The 27,843-nt window shown below is 39.9% G+C and overlaps 1 long non-coding RNA gene across 2 annotated transcripts in view; it reads right to left on the bottom strand.

The window, feature by feature from the left end:
- Positions 1 to 27,843, bottom strand: part of LOC139083850 (uncharacterized) — an 82,005-nt gene that overhangs the window by 28,477 nt on the left and 25,685 nt on the right. For both annotated transcript variants that reach the window (XR_011540849.1, XR_011540850.1), the window contains exons 2-3: positions 17,355 to 17,482; positions 1,087 to 1,165 (exon numbers count right to left, since the gene is read on the bottom strand). This is a non-coding gene — a long non-coding RNA (uncharacterized lncRNA). The remainder of the gene's footprint in view (positions 1 to 1,086; positions 1,166 to 17,354; positions 17,483 to 27,843) is intronic.

The raw sequence follows: 27,843 nt of genomic DNA, 5'->3' as shown, positions 1-27,843 counted from the left end.
CGAGGGTCATCAGGAGCTGCGAAGGAACAAGATGTTAAAAAGAAAGCAAAGGCTGAACCACAAGAAGAGGGGTGATTGAAGTGGCTGCTGTTTCTGGACAACATTCCTGGTCTGCAGGAGGACTGCCTGCTTAGTTTTCTCTACTTCCTTATATGCCTGCGAGTCCTGGAATACACCGCCATCACCTGGGGCCCCTGAACGTGCCTCCATTCTTTACCACCCTGAATGGCTTACTCCTCCTGTTCCCCCAGATGGCTAAGGGTCTGCTGAATGGCCGCTGTGTCTGGCTTTATTATTCCTTGCCTTTACTCTATCCCAGAACTCCTCACTATTCGGGAAAATAGCCCTTCCAGAGACCTGCTCTCTCCTGGTCTTCATAAATGTCTGGACATGCCTGCACGCCAGGAATGGACACTTACTTTCAGGCTGAAACTCCCTTCAAATACTGGTAGGCATAGGGAGGCACATGGGCAGCAGAAAAATCCAGCTCTGGCTTTGGCTTCACGCTGCCTTCCTCATCAACCAGAGAGGGCCCTGACCAGGCCTCTCAGACTTCACAACTGCCAGGCAGTGCCCTTTATAATCAATTAATTGGCAACACTCAGCTACTCCAGAAGATCTGTCTTCGCAAACGTCATTATGAAACACTTGGAAAGCATTGCTGCTCAAAGTTCTCTGCTGGTGCTGTAACAGGGGACTCATGTGGATGTGGTACTCTGTCCTCTGGGAGCTTGAAATCTTATTTTGAAGAGAAAATAAGAAAATTTTACCTGGGAAAGATGAGATAGCATCATTGCCCATGGTTTAGACTTTGGGCTTAGAAAGCTTCTGCTGTCTGTGTTAATTTTCTTGCTAACACCATAATTGCTGCCAATTGCAGAATACTCAATATCGCCCACACTTTTCTGGTGGATAATCTACACTAAGCCATCCTTTAAAGTTCTCTCTGCTATTATCGCCTCCTCTACTTAATTAATTCCTTTGTTTAACGTCCATGCAATATTATCAACCTGTTTAGTTTTATCCCTAAATGCAGCCTGCCATCCAGCAAGAGTTAGAGAAAAAGAAAACAGAACACCTAATTACCTTTAAAGTTTTTCAGTTACTTCCGCACTTCAGCCTTGTTCTGCCACCTTTTTTGTCACCTCCAAACCAGCACTCACTTCTAACCAAGAAAAAAAAAAAAGAAAAGAAAGAAAGATCTCAATAAGAAGAAGTGGTTAGTGTGAGAGAAATGTGGTCTGCTCTCCATGCCAAGTGGCAGAGGGAAGCAGGCAGAGCTGAGCAGTGACAATGGAGGTACACCAAGAAGAGGAACCTGGACGTTTAGCTACCCCAACTTGAGTATTCACGGTCATCTTTAGATTTTGTTCAAATGTAAATACAAAATTTAAAAAATCAAAAATACTTTTATGATTCTATTTTGGATTTTCATGCTTCAGTTTCTACCTCCACCCCACATTACCATCATTAACGAATGGACGTAATCTGCTCTAAAATAGTGTTGCCCTTTGGTACAACAGAGTCCTTGTCAGGGAGAGAGTAATATGCCAGGGAATCTCCAAGTTTCTCAAAGTTCATTGTGAAAGTCTTTTTTTACATCTATAACCAACTCATTTTAGTGCTTTTTTGTTAAAAAAAAATTATTATCCACCCCTCAGCTCTTTGGAGAACACAGAGAATGACAGGAATTCTGAAATCAGTGAACAAGAGCCATGCTGCCAAAGACTCAATCTGGTGACCAACACAAAAATCACAAGAATAATAGTAACAGCTGGATCTGTGAGGAATTGTGTTCATCTGGTAGAAAGAGAGACTAGACCACAGTGTCTTGAACACATAAGGGTTTACTCATGTAAAAGAAATGTGGAGGCTGGTATGGTGCCTCCCTTATCATCAAAGACGTAGCACCCTTTTTCTCTCCACTTAGCCATCTTTGTTGTGTGGCTTCCATTTTCAAGATCCCAAGATGTTTATTGGGGATCCAACCATTATGTCCCTATTCCAGACAGGAAGAAGGGGAAAACAGCAAACAAGGCACATGCCAGATGTATAGCCGATCCTTAAGGAGCTGTTCCAAATGAATTGCTTCATTTCTTTCCCCCCACCAAATCATTTTGCATCCCACCAACCTTATACGGGGGCTGAAATTTCTAATATATTCACCTTAACCAGAAAGGTTCCTGTGGAGAGTAAAGTTATCTTTGTTGTTGTTGGCTGTCCAACACCCAACCTCCTTCTTCTTTTGGAGGACTTCCCTTATGGTGCATCATCTTATCAGGAACACAGCCCTGTTTCCCACTACAAAACCCAAAGGGACAATATCTTTCCTTCCTTGCCTTCTGGCAGTTGTGGAAACAGGGACCCACCCAGTCAGGCACGCCAATCAGACACTACTATTCAGTAGCTTCAGTCCTAGAAAAACAACACAAGAAAAAGGAATGAAGAGAATTGTCTCACAAAGGCAGCTGCGGCATCCAGCAGGGGAGTCCAATAATAGTTCAAAGTGTCCACACCAAGAGTGGAATTGTACTGGCCAGACAAGTCCAGCTAAGAGCAGTTGTTGAACTTCCTGCTTCTTAGTCCTTCAGTGCTTCTCAGTTCCTGTCTGTCTTTCAGAGCATGCCTCTGTCCACTGGCAGTTCTGAGCTTTGTCTTTTCAGTATGCCCCCTTTATGCTTAAGATAGCCAGAGCTAGTTTTGGTTACATGCAATGAAAAACACCCTAAGTGATACAATTAGGAAGATGTGTATTATTGTTCTAGTCTATGCTCTTTGGTTACCAGCAGTAGAAGCCCACACAACTTACCTCAGGTATGGAGGCAAGACCTAAACTCACAGACACAGAGACCGAAGCCCTATGGGAGAGGATACTGAGAAACTGCTGGGAACAAAAGCTGACACAGAGAGGTCACACGGACTCTCATTTCTTTCAGTCTCTTTGCATAAATATTCCTTTCTCATCTCTGCTTTATTAATCAGCTTCCTTTGCTTACTCACAGTTTCTTCATCTCCATAAGTTTTACTTCTTCTTCATGGACTCCTATATGGAATATACATGACCTTTTTGCAGATATGCTATTATTAAAGCATTCTAATTTCAAGCTCCTTATCTCTTTATTTAAAATCTTGACAATGGAACTGATTAGTGACAAGTTCAGGGATACACACAGTCAAAGCAGCTATAATAGGGCAATGGGGCTCATGCTTGGGTATATGCCTTCAGTGGGGGCTCCCAGAGTAGCAGTCTGTGAGCAGGGCAAGCAATAGAACCTTATTAATACAGAGATGCAATGTGATGTGATGTAATGTGAATACCTGGGAATGGCACAATTTTTCGAACCAGACCTCAGATGCTTAATCAATGACATGTTTTGAGCATCTACTATGTACAAGGTACAGGGCCAGGAGTTAAGGAGATTATAAAGAAGATAATGTGTGCCTTCCTTCAAGGACTTTACAATCCACACACAAAAAATGTTAAGAGATGAATTAACATATACCTGGTTAACAGTTAAAGGCGTATTACTTACAAACTGATAGAAGAATTCAAAAGAAGGAAAGGTCATATTAAACTATGATGATCAAGGAAGCCTATACAGAGACAGGGGATTTTGTTATCTTGAGGGAAGATAAGAAGTGGAATGATATTGAAAGTGAGCATAGCAGTAGGGTAACGGTGGGGGCATCTGAAACAGAGGATGAATACTAAATAGGCTGACAGACAAAATTTGAAGAAGTAAAACCCAGAAAACGAAGATCATCCATTCAAAAATTTCACCTGGTGCAATCATAGTGCTAAAGCAATCTGTATGTTTATCAATGTAAACAAAGGGGAAAGGGAAGGAAATGTGCAATTAAACTTGGGTAGTAGAGATGGGAGATTTAAGATTCTGATAATGGCAAACTACATCATGAGAACCAAAGATGGTACTGAAAATCTGGGGAATATATAAGAACATCTGTTAGAAGCATCAGAGAGCTAACAAAATAGGGGAAAAATCACTGCTCCAGGATTGAGGAGAAATGGAATCCCTGGTGAGCTTGGCATTTAGGGATGCTTTTTCCCTGGGGATGTTTGCCAACTCCAGGGGGGGTGACCTAGAAGGTGATAAACGTCTCTGGCAGTCTTGGAAAAAAAAAAAAGTAATCCAGAGACCACCATAGGAAAAATCCTAATGAATCCTCTTGGCTTGGGACTCAGAAGTATTCAGGTCATCTTAGGGACTGTGGCTCAACTTCAAATAGTTTCAAACCATAAAACTGAATCGAAGTGATTTCAAACTGTTAGTACCCCGAAGCATTTAGCAGAAACAAATATAAAAATCTTCTCTGGAAGGAGATAATATCTTGAACCTCAAAGTATTCCTACAAGCAATTTTGCAAATACAATATCCAGCACATAATCAAAAATAAGAAGGCACATGAGGAAATAAGACTACATGGACAATACTAGCAAGAGGACCAAGCAATAAAACCAGGCCCACAGGGACTACAGATATTAATTTTATCAAACTTAGACCTTAAAACGACTATGCTTCCTATGCTCAAGAATATAAAAGGGAGCTAGGAACTTTAGATGGAATTTCTGAAACTAAATACTATAATAATTGAAAGTTACAACCCAACAGGTGGTTTAAACAGCATATTAGCAAAGATGAAGGGGTAATTTATGAACAAAATTTCCAGAAAGGAACAGGGAGAGACAAAGGAATAAAGAACACAAAAGAGAGAGTAAGAGATATAGAGGATAAAGTGAACTTAATTAAAGTCCCGAAAGGAGAAGAGACGGAAAACAGAATAGAAGCAATAGTTGAAAAGACAATGGTTGAGAATTTTCCAAAACTGATGAAAGATATCAAAGCATAGATTTAAGAATTAATATTAAGGATAAATGAAAGATATTCACAACTAGGCACACCATTATTAAACTGCTGAAAACTAAACACACACACACACGGAATCTTAATACCAGACAGAGAAAATATCGAGTTACTTCCAAAGGACCTCTTACTCTCAATATTAAAGAATATCTACAACTCAATTAAAATTAAAAAGGCAAACAACTCAATAGAATAAAGGACAAGAAATATGAACAGGTACTTTACAAAAGAGGATATCCAAATGGCCAAAAACTTATAAAAACATGTTCAACTTCATTAATAATCAAGAAAATACAAATTAAAATCACAATAAAATAACACACTCATCAAAATGGCTTTTAAGTGCACAAGATAAGGTATCGATGAAGATGTGGAACAAGGGGAACTCTCATACACTTATAGTACAACAACTTTCAAAAACTAATTGTTAGTATCCACTAAAGTTGAACAGACATATTCTATATTCCAGATCAGTAATTTCAGGCATAAGCACTGAGAATCATGTATAAAAAAGTTCATCACAACACTATTTGTAATAGCCCCAAACTGGAAACTATGTAAATGACCATCAATAGCAGGATGAATAAAGATTGTGGTATATTCACACAAAAAGGCAATATATAGCTTTACTGGGAAAAAAAAGCTTTACTGAAAAAAACTCACTACAGCTACATGCAATAAAATGGATGAATCTCAAACAATATTGAGCAAATACAGTCAGACACAAAAGAATGCATAATTTATTATATAAAGTTCAGAAACATGCAAAACAAGTGTTTTGGGGTGTGTACATAGTGATAAAATTATAAAAAGAAACAAAGTCGTGATTTCCATAAAAGTCAAATATTAGTACTTTGGAGGCAAAGAAGGGTAGGATTGTGGGGATACTTCTGAGGGGCTGGGCATGATCCTATTTTTTCTTTAACCTGGGTGATGTTTTACAGGTGTTTGCTTCATGATAAGTGATTGATCTGTACATTTTTGTTTTGCTCACTTTTCTGTGTTAAATTTCACAACAAAAAATAAAGGTTTTTTAAAAAAAGAAGTAGAGTCAGACTTTCTTAAACTATTATATACTGCATATTCACTGGGTGTCAGCCACTATACTAAGCACTTTACGTATACTTCATATAATCATCCCAACAACCCTAAGAAGGACATTTTATCTCTGCCCCCTCCCCATTGACTGAGCCTTGATTTCCTTAACTGCAAAACGGGGATCATAATATTAACTCACTTCCAAATGTTATTATAGGAATTGAATGAGACATATGCAAAGAACTTAAAAAAAGTGTCTGACACATAGGAAGTACTATTTAAAGGTTAGCTATTATTTCATTAGAGAACAGTACTAAGACTAAGTAAAATCAAGCAGCTTGCACAAGCCCACACAGAGAGTAAGAGAAAAGCTAGAATTTGAGCCTATGTCAGACTCAGTGCTGGGCCCCTTCCTCTTCACCAGGTTAGTGTTTCCCTGGAGTGCCTTGTGAGTTTTATGTCAGACACTAAAGCCATCCAGTTGTAGAAGAGTGGAGCTGAGACTCCGGCTGGCCTCAGCCTGCCCCCTCCTCTGGCAGCAGAGGCTGGGCTCTCCCAGAGGGAGAGCAACGGAATTTGTTCTTTATGTGAACTGACATCTCTTATTCACAATGACACCTTCATTTTTTTTAAGGAGTGAAGGCTATCCTATTTCTTATTCCAAATTAACTTAGTAAAGGAAATGCTTTTTGGGTACATGCAGTCAGAGATGGTGGCACTGTAATTGTGCCTACTGTGGGAGGAGCTCTAGGGTCACAGCCAGCCCTAAGGCCCTTCTGGAGCCCTTCCAACCAACCCATGTTGGTTGAACCACTGTGGCACCAAGTATCTGCAAGTGGACAGCCTGATGGCCCCCAGGGCTCGTTGCTCAGCAGATGCCAAACAGGACTGAGTTGCTAGAAACCAGAGAAGTGACTGATGGAATGGAGATGGGGAGAGAAAGCAGGGCAGGTGGACAAGGGAAAGAACATTTCTCTTCATCTCAGTTTTCGTCTTTCTTTTCTTTCATGTCTGTTTTTGCCATCTCCCATTTGAATGAAATTACGTTCTTGAAGCTGAAAAAGGCTGCTTTCACTCTCTCTCCCACTTACCCCTAACCTAATCCCACTTATTAAATCAACCAAGACCCTATAATAGTTTATAGTTTGCAAAGAGCTTTTACACGTATGAGTTCTCAAAAAAAATGTGTTGTGGACTTCTGGCTTAAGTTCTGACATGTAAAAAATTTGGAAGTCATCACTTCTACCTTTTCAACAAGAAAATACTGGGCGAATGGAAAATCATTGACTTTTCTTGGACCCATCAGAGAACTGAGGTCACGGGGCAAACTACAGCCTCCAAATCTAGAAAGACAGGCACATCCAGAGAGAGATGGCTGAGATCTGCTTACCTGTAATGGAAGTCACTGGAGCCATAAACTGGTAGCAATAATTAAACGGAAATTTTGATGACTTGCTAGAGGCTGAGCATGAATTAGCATAGAGTGAGAAACTCCTGGAGCCACAGTCTCAGGGGATCCCCACACTTTGCCTCCAGGAACATCACTAGGTTCTCACAGGTGAAGATTCAAAAAAAGAAAAGTGTCTCATGGTTCTGAGAGGAGGAAAGAAAGAGTAATCACTGTGAAATACAACCAGAGCCTCCTCCATAAAAAAGGTCTATTCTTCAAGAGAAAAGACTTTGCCTGAGCCTTATTCCAGCTGGGGAAAGGAAATTCCTCCTACTCTAGCCAACTCCAACACTTCTGTCTCACCTAAGGGAGGAGAAAAATAGTCAATAGGGGTCATGGCTTCAAGGAAATAGACTGGGAATGCTGCAGCCAGGGTAGGGAGCTGGGAGGAGCAAAGCTATACCACCAGGGAAATGCTTGCAAAGGTCACAGCCCTGAGATGCAGGCCCACTAAGAGACTGAGGTTTACTTATAAGACTGTAGAATGGGCCCCCTTTCCCAACTACCACCATGCCAACAGGACTGCAGAAACCAAAGCCAAAGAGGAAATCTTGAAAGACGCCAGAGGGGGAAAAACACACTTCACCTAGAGAGGAACAAAGCTAAGAATTATGGTGAATTTTCATCAGAAACCACGTAAGGAAGAAAAGAATGAAGTGAAATATTTAAAGTGTTGAAAGAAAGAAACCTACCAACTCGGAATTCTGTATCCCTCCAAAAGCAAAGGGGAAATGAAGACTTCCTCAGACAAACAAAAAGCTAGTGAATTCATTGTCAGTAGACCTGTCTTGTAAGAAATCTTAAAAGAAGTCTTCAAGTAGAAGGAAAATGATATAGGCCAGAAACTTGGCTCCACATAGAGAAAGGAAGAGCATCAGAGAAAGAATAAATGGAGATAAAATAAAATCTTGCATTTTCCTATTCTTAATTGATCTGAAAGATAACTGTTACTGTTTTTTTAGAGCAATAATAGTAACAACGCATTGGGCGATTATAGTATATGAAAATGTGGAATGAATGACAGCAATGTCACAAGAGAAGGGAGGGAAGAATTGAAAAGCTCTGTTAAAAGGTATCTGTACTACACATAAAGTAGTACAGTATTACGTGAAAGTGGACTTGGATCAGTTAAAAATGTATATTGCAAATCTAGGGAAACCACCAAAAAACTTTTAAAAGAAATGTCATTGATAGGCTAAAAGAGGAGATAAGTGGAATCATATAAAATGCTAAATTAAAACTAGAGAAGGCAGGAAAGTGGCAGGGTGGAGAGAATAAAGAACATATATAACAAACAGAAAACAGTTACAAACATATCAATAATTTATGTCTATATCAATAATCGATATATATCAATAATCACTATATCAATCACTGTAAAAATGAATGGCCAAAAGACATCAATTAAAAGATAGAGATTGTCAGAGTGGATTAAAAAAAATAATAAGACCCAACTACATGTTGTCTAGAAGAAATCCAGTTTAAATATAAAGACTCAGATAAAAGTAAAGGGATGGAGAAAGATATACAATGCTAACACTAATCAAAAGAAGCTGGATTCGCTATATTAATTCCAGACAAAGCAAATTTCAGAATAAGGAAGATTTTCAGGGATAAAGAGGGGCATTACATAATAATGAAAGGGCTAAATTCTCTAAGAAGACATAACAATCCTTAATATGTATGAATCTAATAAAGGAATGTCAAAATACATGAGGCAAAAACTGATAGAACTGAAAAGAGAAATAGACAACCCTCTATTATAATTGGAGACTTCAGTATCCCTCTGTCAGTAACTGATAGTCAAGCAAGCAGAAAATCAATAAAGATATAGATGACCTAAAGAGCACTATCGATCAACTTGATCTAATTATTTATAGAATACTATATACAATATATGCTATTTTTTTACATTATATAATATTATATACATTATAGAACACCATCAACAAGAGGAGAACACATGTTCTTTCCAAGCTCACATGGAACAATCATCAAGATAGACCACATTTGTACCATAAAACACACCTTAACAAATTTAGAAGAATACAAATCATACAAAGTACATCCTCAGATCACAATGGAACTAAACTAGAAATCAATAACTGAAATACAGCTGAAAAGTCCCCCAAATATTTGGAAATTAACCAAAACACTTCTAAATAACCCATGCTTCACTGAAGAAGCTTCAAGATAAATAAAAAATTATTTTGAACTATATGAAAATGAAAATACAATTAATCAAAATGTATAGGATACAGCAGAAATAGAACTTAAGGGGAAACTTACAGCATTAAATTAATATATTAGAAAAGAAGAAAGATCTAAAACCAATAACCTGTGCTTCCGTCTTAGGAAACTGTATAACAAAGAGTGAATGAAGCCTAAAGCAAGCAGAAGAATAGATAATAAAATTTAGAGCAGAAGTCAATAAAATTGAAAATAGGAAAACAATAAAATCACCAAAACCAAAAAGCTAGTTCTTTGAAAAGATAGATAAAAATCAATAAGTTCTAGCCAGGTGAATGAGAGAGAGATTGAGAGAGAACACAAATTGCTAATATCAGAAACAAAAGAGGGTCATCTCTGCTCCCATTGACATTAAAAGCATAACAAAGGAATTGCAAGAAGAACTCTATGCTCACAGATTTGATCATTTAAATGAAATGCGCCAATTCCTTAAAACAAACTACCAAATTCATACAAGAAGTAGATAACCTGAATAGCCCTACATCTATTAAAGCAACTGAATTAATATTTAATTACCTTCCAAAAAAATTAAAAAGCACCAGGTCCAGATTGTTTCACTGGTGAATTCTATGAAACATTTAAGAAAGAAATAATACCAATTCTCTACAATCTTTTCCAGAAAATAGAAGCAGAAGGAAAACTTTCTAACTTATTCTATGAGGTTAGCATCACTCTATCACTAAAACCAGTTATAGATTTTATAAGAAAAGAAAATTATAGGCCAATGCCTCTGATGAACACAGATGCAGAAATCTTCAACAAAATATTAGTAAATCAAATCCAACAATGTATAAAAACAATTATACAACACAACCAAGTGGGATCTATTTCATGTATGTAGGGCTGGTTCAACATTCAAATATCAATCAACATAATTTACCACATCAACAGGCTGAAGAAGAAAAACCATACGATCATATCAATTGATGCAGAAAAAGCATTTGGCAAAATCCAACATCCAATCATGAAAAATCTCTTAGCAAACTAGGAACTAAGGGGAACTTCCTTGACTTGATAAAGAATATCTACAAAAACCAACAGCGACCAACATACTTAATGGCAAAAGACTGGACGCTTTTGCTCTAAGATTAGGAACAAGCCAAGGATGTCCTCTCTCATTATTCCTACTCAACACCATACTGGAAATCCTAGCTAATGCAATAAGATCAGAAAAGGATACTAAAAGTATGCAGATATGAAAATAAGAAAACTGTATTTATTCACAGCTAGCATGATTTTCTATGTAGAAAACCCAAAAATCTAGGAAAAAATAACACCTGGAACTAATAAGCCAGTACAGCAAGGTCTCAGGACACAAGTTCAATATACGAAAATCAAATGCTTTCCTATATACTATCAATGAATGATTGGAATTTGAAATTTTTTAATATACCATTTATAATAGCACCCAAAAAAATTAAGTACTTAGGTATAAATCTCACAAAATACAGACAGGATCTGTATGCGGAAAACTACAAAACATTGAGGAAATAATTCAAAGATCTAAATAAATGGAGAGATATTCCATGTTGCTGAATTAAAAGACTCAATATTGTTAAGACTTCAGTTCTCTCCAACTGGAGCTACAGATTCAGACCAGTCCCAGTCAAGATCCCAGCCAGCTAGTTCATAGACGTTGACAAACTGTAAAGTTTATGTGGTGCTATGGACTAAATTGCATCCCCCTTAAAATTCAGATGTTGAAGGCCTAACCCCCAATGCAGCAGTATTTGGAGATAGGGCCTTTATGGAAGTAATTGAGGTTAAATACGGTCATAAGTGTCCCTGGTCCCATAGAATTAGTGTCCTTAGAAGAAGATACACCAGGGCTTGCTCTCTCTCTACCATATGAGGACACAGTGAGAAGGAGGCTGTCTGAAAACCAGGAAGAGAGTTCTCACCATAATTCCACCACACTGGCACACTGACCTCAGACTTCCAGCCTCCAGAACTGTGAGAAAATAAACTTCTGTCATTTAAGCCACCCAGTCTATGGTATTTTGTTATGGTGGCCTGAGCAGACTAATATACACAGAAAGGCAGAAAACCTAGAATAACCAACACAATCCTGAAGAACAACAAAGTTGGAGGTATTACACTACCTGATTTTAAGACTTACTATAAATCTACAGTAATCAACCCAGCATGGTATTGACAAAAGAACAGACACATAGATCAATGAAACAGAAGCAAGAGCCCAGAGATAGACCCACACAAATATAGGCAACTAATTTTTGATGAAGGTGCAAAAGAATTCAATGGAGAAAGAATAGTCTTTTCAACATATGCAAAATATGAACCCAGACACAGACCGTATACTTTATCCAAAAATTAACTCAAAATAAATCATAGACCTAAACGTAAAATGCAAAACTATAAAACTTCAGAAGAAAACATAGGAGAATATCTATGTGATATTGGGTTTGACGTTGAGATTTTAGCTACCCCACCAAAAGCACAATCTATGAAAGAAAAAGTTGACATTGAACTTTATTAAAATAAAAAACTTCTGCTCTAAAAAAGACACCATTAAGAGAATTTAAAAAAACAAGCGATAGGGGCCGGCCCCATGGCGAAGTAGTTAAGTGATCACGTTCTGCTTCTTGGCAGCCCAGGGTTCGCCAGTCCTGATCCCAGGTGCGGACATGGCACCGCTTGGCAAAAACCATGCTGTTGTAGGTGTCCCACATATAAAGTAGAGGAAGATGGGCACAGATGTTAGCTCAGGGCCACTCTTCCTCAGCAAAAAGAGGAGGATTGGCAGTAGTTAGCTCAGGGCTAATCTTCCTCAAAAAAAAAAAAAAACAAGCCACAGACTTGGAGAAAATATTTGCAATACATATATCAGATAAATGACTTCTATCAAAAATATGCAAGGAACTCTTCAAATTCAACAACAAGAAAACAAACAAGCCAATTAAAACTAAAGCAAAAGCCTAATGGCCAAAGCTAGAACAATTTAAGCAAAAAAAAATAAATAATGTAGTATTGGATCAGAATCTAAAATACAAAATAAAAAAATCCATGAGTCCATACTGATATAAATGAATGGGGGAAAAGAAACAAATCCCCAGTGCAGAAGAATCCTAAATAATTTACATAGATACTCTGCCCTCAGGAGGTGGCACATTACTCCTCCCTCCTTAAGTATGGGCTGTGCCCAGCGACTTCCTTCCAAGGAAAAGGGCAAAGTGAAGCAATTTATTTCTACAGAAGAAACCTCATAAACATAACCTCAGCCAGGTGATCAAGGTCACCACCAACAGTGATAAGTCATGGTGATAGTACGTACCCTTGATATGATGTGATGAGAATGGCACATGACCTCTGTGGTCTTCCTCCCAAAACCCCATGACCCCAGTCTAATCATGAGTAAAACACCAGACAAATCCAAACTGAGGGACGTTCTACAAAATACATGACCCATACTCATCAAAACTGTCAAGGTCGGCAAAAACAAAGAAAGTCTGCGAAACTGTCACAGCCAAGAGGAGATAATACAACTAAAGGAAATATGGGACCAAAATTACGAAGAACAGAAAAAGGACTTTAGATAAAAACTAAAGAAATCTAAATAAAGTTTGGGTTATGGTTAATAATAATATATCAATATTAGCACATTAATTGTGGCAAATGTACCATACGTTGTAAAATGTTAACAGGAGAAACTGGGTGGGGGATATATGGGAACTCTCTTAGAAACTTTTCTGTAAATCTAAATCTATTCTAACATAAAAAGCATATATTTTTAAGCTATGTTGTAGTTTTCACTGTTTTCCCCATTTTAAGATCAGGACACAGAGGCTCTGAAAAGTTGAGTGACTCACTCAAGGTCACGGGACTAGTAAGCTGGCCCTGGAAGCCAGGTCTGTTGGACTCTACATTCCATGGCTTTCTTTTCCCTTGGGCTACCAAAAGTTCAGTGTTCCTATTGTACGGGAGGAAGACATTTCCTCTATCCACTCTGGGTTCTTCTGGCAGGAAAACGAATTAAATTCACATGAGACAGAATAACAGGAGAAAATTAAACAAAGCTTTATAACACGTATACAAGAGAGAGGCTCAGACAAACTGAGCAACTCCCCAAAATGGCGGAAGCTCTCACCTTAAATACCACCCTCAGGTAAAGACAGAGGAGGACGTTGGGGATGGGGGGAAGTCAATCATGGGAGATTACCCAAAAAGCACAGTAAACAAGAGTAAGGTTATTATATATATGCAGATTTAAGTCCTTGCCTCCCGCGTTGATGAAGAGTTTCTAGAGATAAGGTCATCCCTACTTCTTCCTGGTACAGAGAGGGAGACACCTTTACAGATGGAGATTTCCTTTACAAAAGTAAATGTCTCTTAACAAAGGGTAAGCAAATTCTACTTTTCAGAGTTTCTTTCCTGTCTGCAGTTTTTAAAAGTAACCAGCCCAAAATAATCCTCATGCCAAAGAAACACATCTTCGGGTGGCCAATTCCAGTCCCCCACATTATGTAACCACGACAAAAATTAAAGGGGGGGGGGGAGGAGGAATTCAAAAAGAAGAAAAACAGAGCATTGTAGGTCACAAACAAAAAATTAAAAATAAAAATACCATATGATCCCACTATCCCACTACTGGGTATTTATCCAAAGAACGTGAAATCAACAACTCAAAGAGATTTATGCACCCCTCTGTTCAGAGCAGCATTATTCATAAGAGCCAAGACCCAGAAGCAACACCCAAGTGCCCATCAAAGGATGCATGGATAAAGAAGATGTGGTATATACATCCAATGGAACACTACTCACAATAAAAAAAGGCAAAATCATGTCGTTTGCTACAACTTGGATGGAACTTGAGGGTATTATGTTAAGAGAAATAAGACAGAGAAAGACAAACACTGTATGATTTCATCCACATGCGGAACATAAACACATGGACAAGGAGAACAGATTAGTGGTTACCAGAGGAGAAGGGGGTGGGCAGAGGGCGAAAGGGATAAAGGGGCACGTGTATGGTGACGGATAAAAACCATTGGTGGTAAACACGATGTAGTCTAAATAGAAACTGAAATATAATACTATACACCTGAAATGTATACAATGTTATAAGCCAATATGATCTCAATAAAAAATAAATTTAAACATGGTAGTTCAGGGGGCTTTGCAAGTTACTAAAAACTTGTCAGTCCCAGGCAGGTAGCGTGGCGCCCACCCGCCCCACACTGTGCTCCTCTCCTGGGAGGGGCTGGCGGTCCTGCAGCTGTGGCCCGGCTGCACTAGGGTGTCGCCCCCACATCCCTGACATGTGCTAGAGGCACCTGCAGGGCCTCCGCCTGGCGCAGGGAGTGCGACTCGGCTCTCGCTGGGCCTGGGCGGACTCTGTTGGGCCCTGGGCGCCTCCCGCCCCCTCGGAGACCAGGCCCTCCCCGCCCCACGCCGTGGACGCTGCCTCCGGCTCCCTGGAGGTGCGGGGGCGCCTTCCTGTATCCCAGCCACACGGTTCCCCTTTGTTCTCCCTGAGCTGCAGCAGCGCGCACAATAGGCCCAGTTTAGATCTCTGCGCACGCTGATTGCTTCGTAATTGCGTCTTCCCTGGGTAGCTTGTCAGAATCCTTCTGATTTGTCGACTTTTTTTTCCTTTAAACTTAAAAAATGCTCCCTCCCTTGCTGGCTCGCTCCTTGGGGGTTATCCAGGGTGTCTGTGAATGAAAGCGTTTCATGGTCTCACGCTGATGTGCCAACTTCCCCCTGTACGTCCTGGGGCCTCAACATGCTGGGCCTGAAAGCCCAACTGCAGGATGGGGTCTGCAGGGCCAGCAGCCCGGGGGCCACGTGGACTCTCCCCCACAACAGCAGCCACCGCCCCAGGGCAGGGGGACGCAAAAACGCTTGCTTGAGGCCAGGCTGCCACTGGGCTTTCTTTGAAAAGTTGAAGTGGGTTTGCTGGGCCCTTTCACCACCTCCTGAGGTGAACCTTAGCCGACACCTGCCCTCCTTTTCTTGCTGTCTGGAATGCTGAGCTGAAAGACACCTTGCACTCTCCAAGGCCAGGTTGTCATATCACCTCTAAGCAGCACCACCCTGGCACCCTAATATGTCCATCCGCTGCACTCCCACATCGCTGGGTTTGTTCCGTGGATGTGTGTGTAACCCATGTGTCTAATAATTACAGCCACCTAAGAAGATCACACAGCAGGCTTCTCTTCCTCATTCCCCATGTGCCTGATTAAGAGCAGAGCCTAGAATTTACTCCTGACCAGTTATTGGGGGGGTGGGGGGGAGGTGCCACCCAGTGAGTTAGAGGAAGGAAGTGGGGGTTCCCAGAACTGACTTCTAGTATCTTCCATTTTCCTCCTGCCTGCTCTGGCTCATTGTCATGATGTCTCTTCTTGCTGCCATTACCCCCAAAGTCACCCATAGTCTGTGAAACCACTAGAGCCTGTTGTCCTTTCACACTTCTTCTCTGGTCCAGCCTGTTGCCTCCCCCATCAGGCAGGGGCCACGTGGAGGCAGGTCAGGATGGGGAGGGTTGCAGACCAGCACCAGGAGGGCCCGCTCTTCCTGTGGCTATGTGTGGAGCTGGGGCACAGAGACTGGAAGTCATGTCCTGGCAGAACATTGAAGGGCAAAGCTTGTGCCATGTCCATCCAGGAGGGCCACACGGAGACCAGAGACAAGGCCTAGCTAAAAGGGTGAGCGAGGGTGTGGTGGAGACAGGCACTGATGAAGCAGACGCTTGAGGGCTTCCTCACTTGCCCCTTCCCAGGCTCCACACCTAATTTTATACTCAGAGTTTTATATTTTTTCCTAAAGAGTGTCTAAAATTTCCTAACCTTCAGGTCCCCTGAATCCGTTCCAGGTGGAGGAAGTAGAAAAACTGAAGATGCGGAAGAGTGGAGGGGCAGAGGGGCTGCAAAACAGAGTAGTTCTAGATCTGGAGTGAGGATGCCCCCAGCAGGGTATCACGAACCAATGAATTCACTTAAAAACCTGGAGCAGAATACACATACCTAGACATACCTGAAAGCCACTGGATCTGCTGCCCAGAGCACTGTCATTTCTGTGCTCCAGTTGCCACCCCAAGTGAGGGAAATACTGATAACTCCCTTTCGTGCTGCCCTTGGAGTCACGGCTGCCGTTAGCCCATATGTCACCATCGTAGGAACCGGAAAAGCACCCCTTCCTCCGACACAGGCAGCCCCCCACCAAGGTACCCTTGGCAAGTGGAGCTTAGACTGGATTTCAGCCCCCTCTTCCCCCCTCAGCTGAGTACTAGTGTAATAAACAACCTACATAGCTGTACTAGCCGATGTAACCCCACAAGGGCTGCAAAGCATGGGTTTGAGGGTTGAGTTAAGCATTGATGTCCCAAAGATTTTAGCTGATGAACTCTTCCAGTTTTTACTCCCTCACCAGTGGAGCCCGCATACTTAGAACTCTGGCAAAAGCCCATGTGAGCTAAGTCAGAGGACAATCGGAATAAAGCATAGTGGTGATAGCAGCAGACAGACAGACAGACAGCAGTTCAAATCCTGGTTCTGCCATTGACTACTTGGTGAGCCTTGGGCAAGCACTTCATCTCATTGAAACTCTGTTTTCTTATCTGTGAAATGAAGCCTATAATGCATTCCTTTGAGAGTTGTGGAGAGGATTCAAGGAGATAATACTGACATATCTACAGTGTCTGGTCCATAACAAGAACTCAGTAAATGGTAGCTGTAGTTGTTGAGTGACAGACAATCTTATCCCCCACCTCCTACCTGGGATCAGGTTGTCACACTTCAAATCATGCCTCAGGGCGAGTTCCCCAGCCTCGTCTGTGCCTCAGAGAGATTCCTGATGGTCTGTTTAGCAGGTCCTCCAAAAATGTCTAGACAAACTGAGACACCTACAAAACAAATTCTAGTTAGTTGTATGAGCATCTATCTCGCATTTTTGACTGTGTGTTTCTAAATGGAAGGGAATGGTCTTATTTATCTTTGTGTCATTTCTTGTACCTGATCATTAACAGCTGTTGAGTTAAAGAATTCCCATCAAACTCTCTGATCTCAACTGCTTTTGCCTGATAGGTGGTCCTTCTGGGGCTGCTTCATTTTTTCGTAGGTTCTGCCTCCAGTCAAAAGACAAGTCCCCATGATGTGGAGAAAAGGGAACTCTCATACACTACTGGTGGGAATGCAAACTGGTGCAGCCACTATGAAAAACAGTATGGAGATTTCTCAAAAAATTAAAAATAGAAATGCCATATGATCCAGCTATTCCACTACTGGGTATTTATTGAAAGAACATGAAATAATCAATAATTCAAAAATATGTGTGCACCCCTATGTTCATTGCAGCATTATTCGCAATTATCAAGATGCGGGAAGCAACCCAAGTGTCCGTCAACAGATGAATGGATTAAAGAAAATGTGGAATAGACATACAATGGAATAGTACTCGGCCATAAAAAAGACAAAATCATGCCATTTGTGACAACATGGATGGATCTTGAGGGTATTATGGTAAGTGAAATAAGTCAGAGAAAACAAATACCATGTAATTTAACTGATATGTGGAAGATAAACAAACACATAGATAAAGAGAACAGATTAGTGGTTACCAGAGGGGAAGGGAGTGGCGGGAGGGTGAAAGGGATAATGGAGCACATTTGTGTGGTGATAGATTAAAACCAGACTATTGGTGGTGGACACAACACATTCCATGCAGAAACTGAAATATAGTGATATACACCTGAAATTTATACAGTGTTCTAAGTCAATACAACCTCAATAAAATAATTTTTTTAAAAAAAGAAAAGTCCCTATGGAAAAAAGGATTCTACTTTAAGACCTGACAGTCAAGTATGCTTTAATGTAAATAAATTTATCAGACTTAGATTCTTTGTAGAGTACTAGTTTTAATTAAGGAAAAAGGCTGAAGAGTTTGGAGGTTGGTTCTCAAATGTTTAAAAGATCTGGTAAATATATTACAGATTTTTGTAGAGGTAAGCCCTGCTAGAAGTGTCCATGACCATTGACTCTAATGATAACATTAAGTGACATTTTTTAATGCTTTCCAGCTTTGCATATACCAACAACAGTACTACGCAGTTTTATGTGTACTGACTCATTTAGTCCTCAAACCACCATATGAGGTGGATCCTTTTATTCTGTAGATGAGAAACTGAGCCACAGAAAGTTAAAGTAATTTATCCAAGGTCACACAGCTGATAAATGGTGAGATGTGAATCCAGCAATTTGAAGCCGGAAGACTTGCTGGTCACTCCTTCATTCTGCCTCTTACTAGGCATTCAGAGGGCAAAGCTCCTGGCACGGACGCCTGACTGTCCTGCAAGTCAGGCTGGAAGAACATTTTGTAATAAGACTGCGTAATTTTTGTGCCCCTCTGAAACCACAGGAAACAAGATAAAAATTAGACAGAGGAGGGAAATTATTATTATTTGCAGATATTATGATTGTATATCAGGAAAACTAAAGAGAACCAATTTAAAAAGTACCCCAAACAATAAGATTGAGATCACTATTTACAAAATTAATATTACAACAATCAATAGCTTTTCCAAAAACAACTACCAGCCAGAAAATATAATGGAAGAAAAAATATCATTTAGAATTGTAATCCAATGGAAAAAATATCTAGAAAAAACTTAAGCAATATGTAAGATCGATATGAAGTAAACTTTAAATAATTGTCTAATGCAAAATAAAAGATTTAAATAAATAGAAACATATTCCCTTTTCTTGAATAGAAAAATTTCTTACAAAGATGTCTGTCTTCCTGCATTAATCTATAAATTTAGCATGATCAACACCAAAAGAAAACAACTGTGGGGAGAGGCAGAGGGAGCGTAGACTCCTCAGAGGGACTCTGAAATCCCTCTATCGAAAAATGAAATGTAAAAACACCACAGTATGTCTGATGAAGAAGGACTGTGGGGGAAATGTTAGCCCTACCAGATATTAAAATATATCGTAAAGTCATAGTAATTAAAATAGTCTTGTACTGGCTCAACAATTAACCGCCAGAAGAATGGAAGCAAATAGAAAAACCAGAAGTAGGGGCCAGCCCAGTGGCGCAGCAGTTAAGTGTGCACGTTCCGATTCGGTGGCCCAGAGTTCGCAGGTTCGGATCCCAGGTGCGGACATGGCACCGCTTGGCAAGCCATGCTGTGGTAGGCGTCCCACATGTAAAGTAGAGGAGGATGGGCATGGATGTAGCAAAAAGAGGAGGATTGGCAGCAGATGTTAGCTCAGAGCTAATCTTCCTCAAAAAAAAAAGAGAAAAACAAAAGTAGACTCAAATATATGCAAAAATTTGGTTTATGTAGAGATAGCTTTACAACACAATGGGAAAAATATATATTATTCAATAAATGGTTTGGGATAACTGGCTAGGCCACCCAAAAAAAGAATGAATCCTTTCCTCATTTCTTTGTACCAAAATAAATTCCAGATGGATAAAATATTTAAATGTAAAAACTGAAGGCATAAGACTACTAAAAGGAAACTCAAGACCCATTTTTTTTTACATAATTTGATTTACATAATTTGATAAAGGATTTCTTTAAGCATAGCACTACTTGGAACATATTTAAAAAATGGATAAATCTGACTGCATGAAATTTAAAATGTCTACATGACAAAAATACCATAAGCCAAGTCAAAAAGCAAGCAATAAAGAAAGAAAGAAAAAGTATTGCAAAAACATGACAAAGAATTAGTTTCCACATAAAGAGTTCTAAAGATATCAATTGGAAAAAGCCAAACAACCAATAGGAAAAAAAATTATGAAAAACATCGTTACAGACAAAAAATACAACTGGCTTTTTATTGTGTGAGAGGATATTCAGTGTCACTTATATTAAAAGAAATGCAAATTAAAATCACAATGAGATTTCATTTTTTTGCCTACTAGATAGGCATAGAGCAAGAAGCTTGATAACGCATTGATTGGGAAAGCAGACACTCTGAGGCACTATTTTCGGGAGTTCCAAACAGTGTAACCTCTTTGGAGGGCAATCTGGCAGTATCTATCAAAATTTTAAATTCCACTTCTAAAAATGTGTCTGATAGATAGGATACACAAGAATGTTCTCTGCAGTACTATTTATGGTAGCAAAAGAAAGAAAAATCTAAATGTGCATCAATGGGAAACTGATTATGAAAATACTGGTATATCCATACAGTGAAATACAATGTAGCCGTTAAGAAGAACAGGCAGACCTATATGTACTAATACAGAACAGCCTCCAAAATGTCAGGCACAAAGGCAAAGTGCAGAACAGTTTGTATAATATTCTACAATTTTTTTTAAAAGTGGAGTATGTATATAAAGACTTATATATACAGTAGATCAGTTTTTTTTTAAATTGGGTGGCAACCATTTGTAGGTTGCAAACTCAATTTAGTGGATTGCCACTAATATTCTTTAATGCTTGCATTTTTTATTCTGGGATTTTTGTATGTTTTATTTAAATATTGATGAAATCATATTTGATATTAAATTTATGTTTTTCCTTATCATATATGGGAAAGGTAAAAATTATTTTGTGCAACTTTGTTACAGTTCTATAACTGCATAGTGGGTCATGATGGGAAGTGTATGTCTTACTCTGGGTTGTAGACAAAAAAATTTGAAAAACACTGATATGGATAATTCTAGAAAGACAACAAATTGGTAAACAACCTTTGGGGACTGTGGGGTCAGAAGTGGGAAGGAGAATGACTTTGCCCACATACCTTTGTACTATTTGTATTACCTATTCAATTTTTTTGAAAAAGAAAGAGAATGAGGGGCTGGCCTGGTGGCGCAGTGGTTAAGTTTACACATTCCACTTTGGTGGCCTGGGGTTCACCGGTTCAGATCCCGGCTGCAGACCTGCACACTGCTTGTCAAGCCATGCTGTGGTAGGCGTCCCACATATAAAGTAGAGGAAGATGGGCATGGATGTTAGCTCAGGCCCAGTCTTCCTCAGCAAAAAGAGGAGGATTGGCAGCAGTTAGCTCAGGGCTAATCTTCCTCAAAAAATAAATAAATTAAAATAAATTTAAAAAAATAAAGAGAATGACATAAAAGAAAAAAGAAAAAAAGGAGCAATTTTTTAAAGTATGTGTTTTGAAGTAAAGAAAGTGCTTGCTTCCGCTTCTATTGAGTGAATGCCAGGAAAAATACAGAATGTTTGGACTTCACTGTTTTTACCTTATCTTTTGACTGATAGTTTTATCCCTGACTCCAGAGACATTTTTCTCCATGTTTATCAATACATGCATTTTACTCAGAATTACATCAACACTGATGTACTTCCTTTAGGGAGCAACTCTTTTCCCTTATGAACTCCACTGAGTTGATTTAAATCCTCAGTCACTTTTATACACTGTCACCATAAACCATTTTTATTTTTCCATATCTATTTCCTTTTAATAAAATTAATTTTTATCAGAAGTATTTTCTATGTAACTTTTTAAACAAATATTTGATTCATTGATCAAGTTGTGTCCATATCAAACATTGATTAATTATTATTTCTGCCGTTAGGAAGTTTCCTTTGCCACCATTTTCAACAAGCCCAGTTTTTTTGAATCTTATTTTGCACATCTAAATTGAACCATGTAGATCCCTACCAATAAACCATGTGTGGTTTTAGTTGCTGTCAGTTTTATTTTGTGTTGATTAATCCAGCCCCAGATATTCATATGGCTTGGCTAGAATGTTTTATAGCTAATCCATGAGAAAATTGTAAACATTCTTCCTAAAATATTCCAGGCTCACCCTGCGGTCCAAGATTGGTCTGTTAGATTTTGAAGCCAATTCTTTGGCATCCTTCTGAACACTTTGAAAGATGGATACTATTTCTCCAATCCACTGAAAAAGCCAAGAACAAACTGCTCATCACACAGTGGTATTGACAGCTCTCAATTTGATTGATGGTGTCAAAACACATTATGTGGACATCTAACAATGTACCATTACTGTGGGGTCAAAATAGTAGAGTCAAAACATCCCAAGCAGGCACTCTGCTAGGGGCTTGGCTTGTAAAGTTGAAAAGCCCAACACTTTCCTTCAAAACATGTATTGTCCTACCAGACATCCAGATACCCCCAAGATAACGATACGATACTCTATGAGTAAATGCTAATGGTGATGTGCTATAAATATCATAAAGGAATTTTGTATATTTGGGCCCCTAAGAATAGGAATGAATTTTTCACAGTGAGCTGATGGAGTCTGAAGCACTGAGATCAGTCCTAGTGGGAACTTTGCTCTGACTAATGTCACCAGGTGTGCTGGGATGGGGGCAGGCAAACACAGAGAGTGGAGGTGGAATGAAGTGTGTAAAACCAGGACCCAGGGAGTCCTGTGTAGACAATTAAAGTGATGTTTCCTTCCATCCATTCTCTGGCCCATTTGTCTCTCTTCTTCTACCCCTTGGAACCTGGGTCTGAAACATGAGCTCTTTGAGATTCTAGATGTGATTTTCCTTACTGTCTCCTACCTACATCCCATTCTTCCACCCTGCCTCCCGCAGGGCTTGAGAGTAGAGCTCTAGATCACCAAGTAACAGAGGCTCGGGCAGCTGACCTCCTGAGAGGAGGAGGGACCAAGAGAGGAGGCTGGCAACCTGCCCGGCATTGGGACTGCAATATGCCCATCGTGAACACCTGATTTAAATTTCACATTGTTCTTCTTTCCTCCAGGGCAGCTTTGGCTGGCTTGAGTCTTAAACCATTTTTTTTATAATGAATTTATGACCTTGACAAACATTAATGCTAATCACAGCATTAATTCTAGAGTTTATTTAAATGTATAGCTTTGGGCTTTGGTCAAAATGTGCTTTTGTCTGCAAAGTTACCATATTACTTTCTTCATCGGACAGAATATTTGAAAAGATACCAATTGTTTTAGCAGCCAGTTCCCTGCTCAGAAACAATTAGACTGAAATGCCCACCGCTGAGGCTCGCAGACACACCAGTCCTCTGGTTCTCCCCCTAGAACTTTCTTAGCCCACCACCCAGATCAATTAGGAAGGACAGTGGCTGAGATGAGGGTGGGAGAGTTCACAGTGAGCCTCCCCACCCATTCCCCGTCTTGGGGTGACCCAAGGCCACACTCCTCAGCAGTAAGGAGACTAGGGGGCCAGAGGGAGCTCACACCTCAGGCACCTCATGGTCCCACAGCCAGCATCCCCCCAGCCCAGGCCACACCTAAAGAAGGCAGCCTGAGGAAGCAAACAACACTCTCCACAAGGAGCTGATTGCAGGCAGGAATTAATGCTTTGGAACATAGTATTATTGTATTGATTTTAAATAGATGTTTCACTTCTCTTTAGTAATGAACTGTGGGCTCTGAAGGGAGCCAAAAGAAATCAAAAGAAGAAAAGAGAAGAAATAAGAAACAAGAAAAACAACCCCCTAAAAGTCTTCCTGGGTTATAGCTGTAAAAGGAGCTTTAAAATTCTGTTTCGAATTGCTGGGTCTCTGACAGCGCAATTGTGATAAACTGATGAATGTCTATTTATACCGAAACATAAAACATATGGATGGTTATTTAGAGGACAAATGCATTTTGACAGATATCTAATTCCACTCTACTGATAGGATGTATTTTGTCAGACTCTTCATTTCATTTGAGACGCAATCACTTCTGGTTTCCAGTTCCTTGCCATGGTGGAAATGCATTTGTCAGGCCCTCCAGCCCCAAGATGGGTTTAAAATATTGCCATCACAACTCTGCTTAAAACCAAGGAAAATCGTAAACATCTCCTGTTACCCACCCACACAAGAAATATTACCAAGTAAATGCCTTTGTGCACCCAATTGTGTAGCAGAGAGAATTATTCAAAAGTCTTCAGTGTAGGTTATTGGCAAATACCAGCCACCCATGACATATTGAATTATGTATGAGCATAAAAGGAAAGGAGGTTAATTCCCTCAATGCTTAATGGGCAGAAGAAGGGTTCCCAAGATTGTACTGGAGAAGTTCTACTCTGCCTTCATGTTTCAGCTCAAGAGTTAGCTCCTCCAGGAAGCATCTTCCGACTCATCCAGGCAGAATTAAGCTTTCCTCTACGTGCTCTCCTGTACCTATCCATACCTCCGTTAGACCCTTTTATCACTCTGCATTTCAATTTTTCTGATAGAGAACTTGACTTTTCGTTTTTGTATCCTCAATGTCTAGAAGCACACCCAGTACATAGTAGGTATTCAATAAGCATTTGTTGGATGAAAAAACAAATGAATGATTATTGCTTTACAGCATTTATCACCCAAAATTACTAATCTACCTATCATTTTCCTCTGCCAAATCATGAGTTCCTGGAGTATAATGACTGTCTTATTCATATCCATTTCCTCAGCTATGAACACAGTGTCTGGCATATAGCAGATACTCAATAAATGTGTTGACCTGATGGATGGATAGATGGATGATTGTTTGAAGCTTCTGGGTATTTCTAAAAGTCACCAGCTACATATACACCAAAAGCATCCCCTCCTCTCAGCCCCTAGTCTTTAGATTTTAAACTTAAGTTTTCCAAGGATAGGTAGCATCTGTTTTTAAAATGTATTTCCTGAATACTTCAAGAACAATTGGGGAACCCTTAAAAGAAATCTAGATAAAATAGCTTGCATGTCTTTCCTTAGAGCCTATTTGATGTCCCCCAATATGCATTCTTCCATTCTTCCTCAGTAATAAAACCTCCAAATTTTAGCTGTGCACAAGGTACCTGAAATAATAACATTTTCCAGCCTCCCTTGCAGTTGGGTGTAATCATATGACTAAATTCTACCAATGGGATTTAAGTGGTAGGGTCGCATGCAACTTCCTAGAAATACCCTTAAAGGAAGGGGGCATGACCTTCTTCCCTTCTTCCTTTTTTCTACTAGATTACAGATAAGATGGCTGGGTCTCCTGCGGCCATAATGAACTATGAGTTAAAAGTCACATGCTGGGCCAGCCCTGTGGCTGAGTGGTTAAGTTCACACACTCTGCTTCAGCAGCCCAGGGTTTCACCAGTTCAGATCCTGGGTGCGGACGTGGAACTGCTCATCAAGCCATGCTGAGGCAGCATCCCACATGCCACAACTAGAAGGACGCACGACTAAAAATATACAACTATGTACCAGGGGGCTTTGGGAAGAAAAAGGAAAAGTAAAATTAAAAAAAAAAAAAAGTCACATGCTGAGGACCAGAGAACATTAAGATATCGGCCTAGGTTCTCAATCACTTTGTGGCCTGCCCAGTGAGCCCTGGACTGTCTATCTCTGTATTACTTTTACATGAGCAAAATTTGGGGGTTTAGTCACTTGCAGCCTAACCAATCCAAATATAGGCATCCTGCTTGACACATATAAGAAATATTAAGAATCTTCTATCAAACTGAATTGAATTGGATTGAATTGAACTGAACCAACACTAGGTACAGTAAGGCCATGCGCTTTTAAATAAGAGAAACTTCACTGGAAACTCAAGGTAAGAGATGTTTGAATTGACAACGCATCCCTGAGAGCAGCTAGTCTCATACCTCTTCTCACTCGGCTCTGGGAAGGTTTCCAGCTGAAGCTCATTTCATCCTCAACATATGGGAAGAAAAGGAACCATTATTGCTACTGTTAGAATATTCTGTTAGCTTCCATCTGACACAGTCCCAATCTAGAACTGTGTTTCAACCAACAGTCTCCCTAATAGAAGAAATCCCACAGAGATGACAGTTCTAACTTGGGGTTGAAAGTTACCACTCCCAGCCCATAACTAGGAAACATCTTGATTCAAATGGGCCAGAGCTCAATTTCCATCTCCATTTAAAGCTTTGACTGTGGTCATTTTTCTGATAATGTCCGGGAATTTCATGGCTTTTTAAGCAAGATGAGGTTGAATGGTTGGATTTACTGTGGGTGAAATGCTGGCAGAAAAAACTTCAATTTAGCAACTGTTATCATGGACTACAAATCAAGGACTCTGCGGAAGAGTGATGCCGTTGAAAACAGTTATTACTCAATGTTAATAAAAAAAATTATGGATCTAATAAAAGTTAATGGGGAAGTATCATGTGCCATAAAAACTGCAGTCAAAGCAAAGAATGCTGGGTTGGGGGAGGAAATTCCACTATAATTCTGTATTGTCTGCGAGCCAAAAATGGCCACGTCCATAACACTACTAAAGTGCAAATTGTCACGCAAATCAAATTAAACTGTGGAATATTTAGTAATAGGATCACCTCCTTTTGTAAAAATAGAAAGGAGCAAGTGAGAAATTACCCAGCAAACCTAATTCATTAACTACGAGCAAGATCCTGGTCTATGATTGGCTACTTTCAGTAAATATCAGTAAGCTTCTTTCTTAGGAACTCTATATGTGTCTCCCAGCTAGGCTGAGAGCTAGGTTCCTCTAAGGGGCTCTGACTAGTGGCTAAACAGAGTGGCTGTGGTTCTGAGGACTTTAAGCTTCATACAGCATCCATGATCCCTATTGAGATTGAGATAAGGGAAATCACAGGAATTCGAAACCTCCCCCATCCCTTTCGCTGCCACCCTAGTCAGGGCACCATCGCCTTCCACCTGGACTCCCCCCAGCCTCCTAACTGATCTCCCGACTTCCCTCTGGCTTCCTTCTGTCTCCACCCATTCATATCCATTTCCCACATGCCAGCCAGAGTGATATTTTTAATTTACAAATAAGATGTTATCGCTCCTCTGTTTAAAATCCTTCAGAGACTTCCCTAGGCTCTTAGGATGAAAACCAAAATACTTTTCAAGTCTCAAATGGCTTTCCACAATTTAGATCCTACCCGTTCTGTCTCATCATGAGCCACTTGCCCCCACACTCAGCCACATAGATGGGAGTAGACCCCCCCACTCTCACTTCTGAGAGTTTGCAGTTGCTGCTTCCATCACATCTACTGTCTGCCAAGATCATTCAGACTCAATGTTAATTTCATTTCCTCAGGAAGGTCTTCCCCTGACCCCAGATTAGGTTAGCTTCTGCTGATGCGTGCTCATAAGGCACCCTATACTTGCCCCTTCGATAAAATGTAGTATACTATTAATTATCTGCACAACGTCAGTCTTCCCTACTAGACTTTAAGCTTCTTAATGATAGGCTCTGCGCCTGTCCTATTTATCACTTTCCCCCAGGACCTAGGACAATGCATGAAAATTATAGGCACTCAAATCCTTAACTGTCTGAATGAATAAATACATGCATTAATAGTCCTCAAAATCCAGTTGGCTAATGCCACTGATTACAAGATGA

The sequence above is a fragment of the Equus przewalskii genome, chromosome 6 (genome assembly GCF_037783145.1).
Source record: "Equus przewalskii isolate Varuska chromosome 6, EquPr2, whole genome shotgun sequence".
Taxonomy (NCBI): Eukaryota; Metazoa; Chordata; class Mammalia; order Perissodactyla; family Equidae; genus Equus; species Equus przewalskii.
Note: the sequence above shows the minus strand (reverse complement) of the source record. Positions and strands in the feature narration are given on the sequence as shown.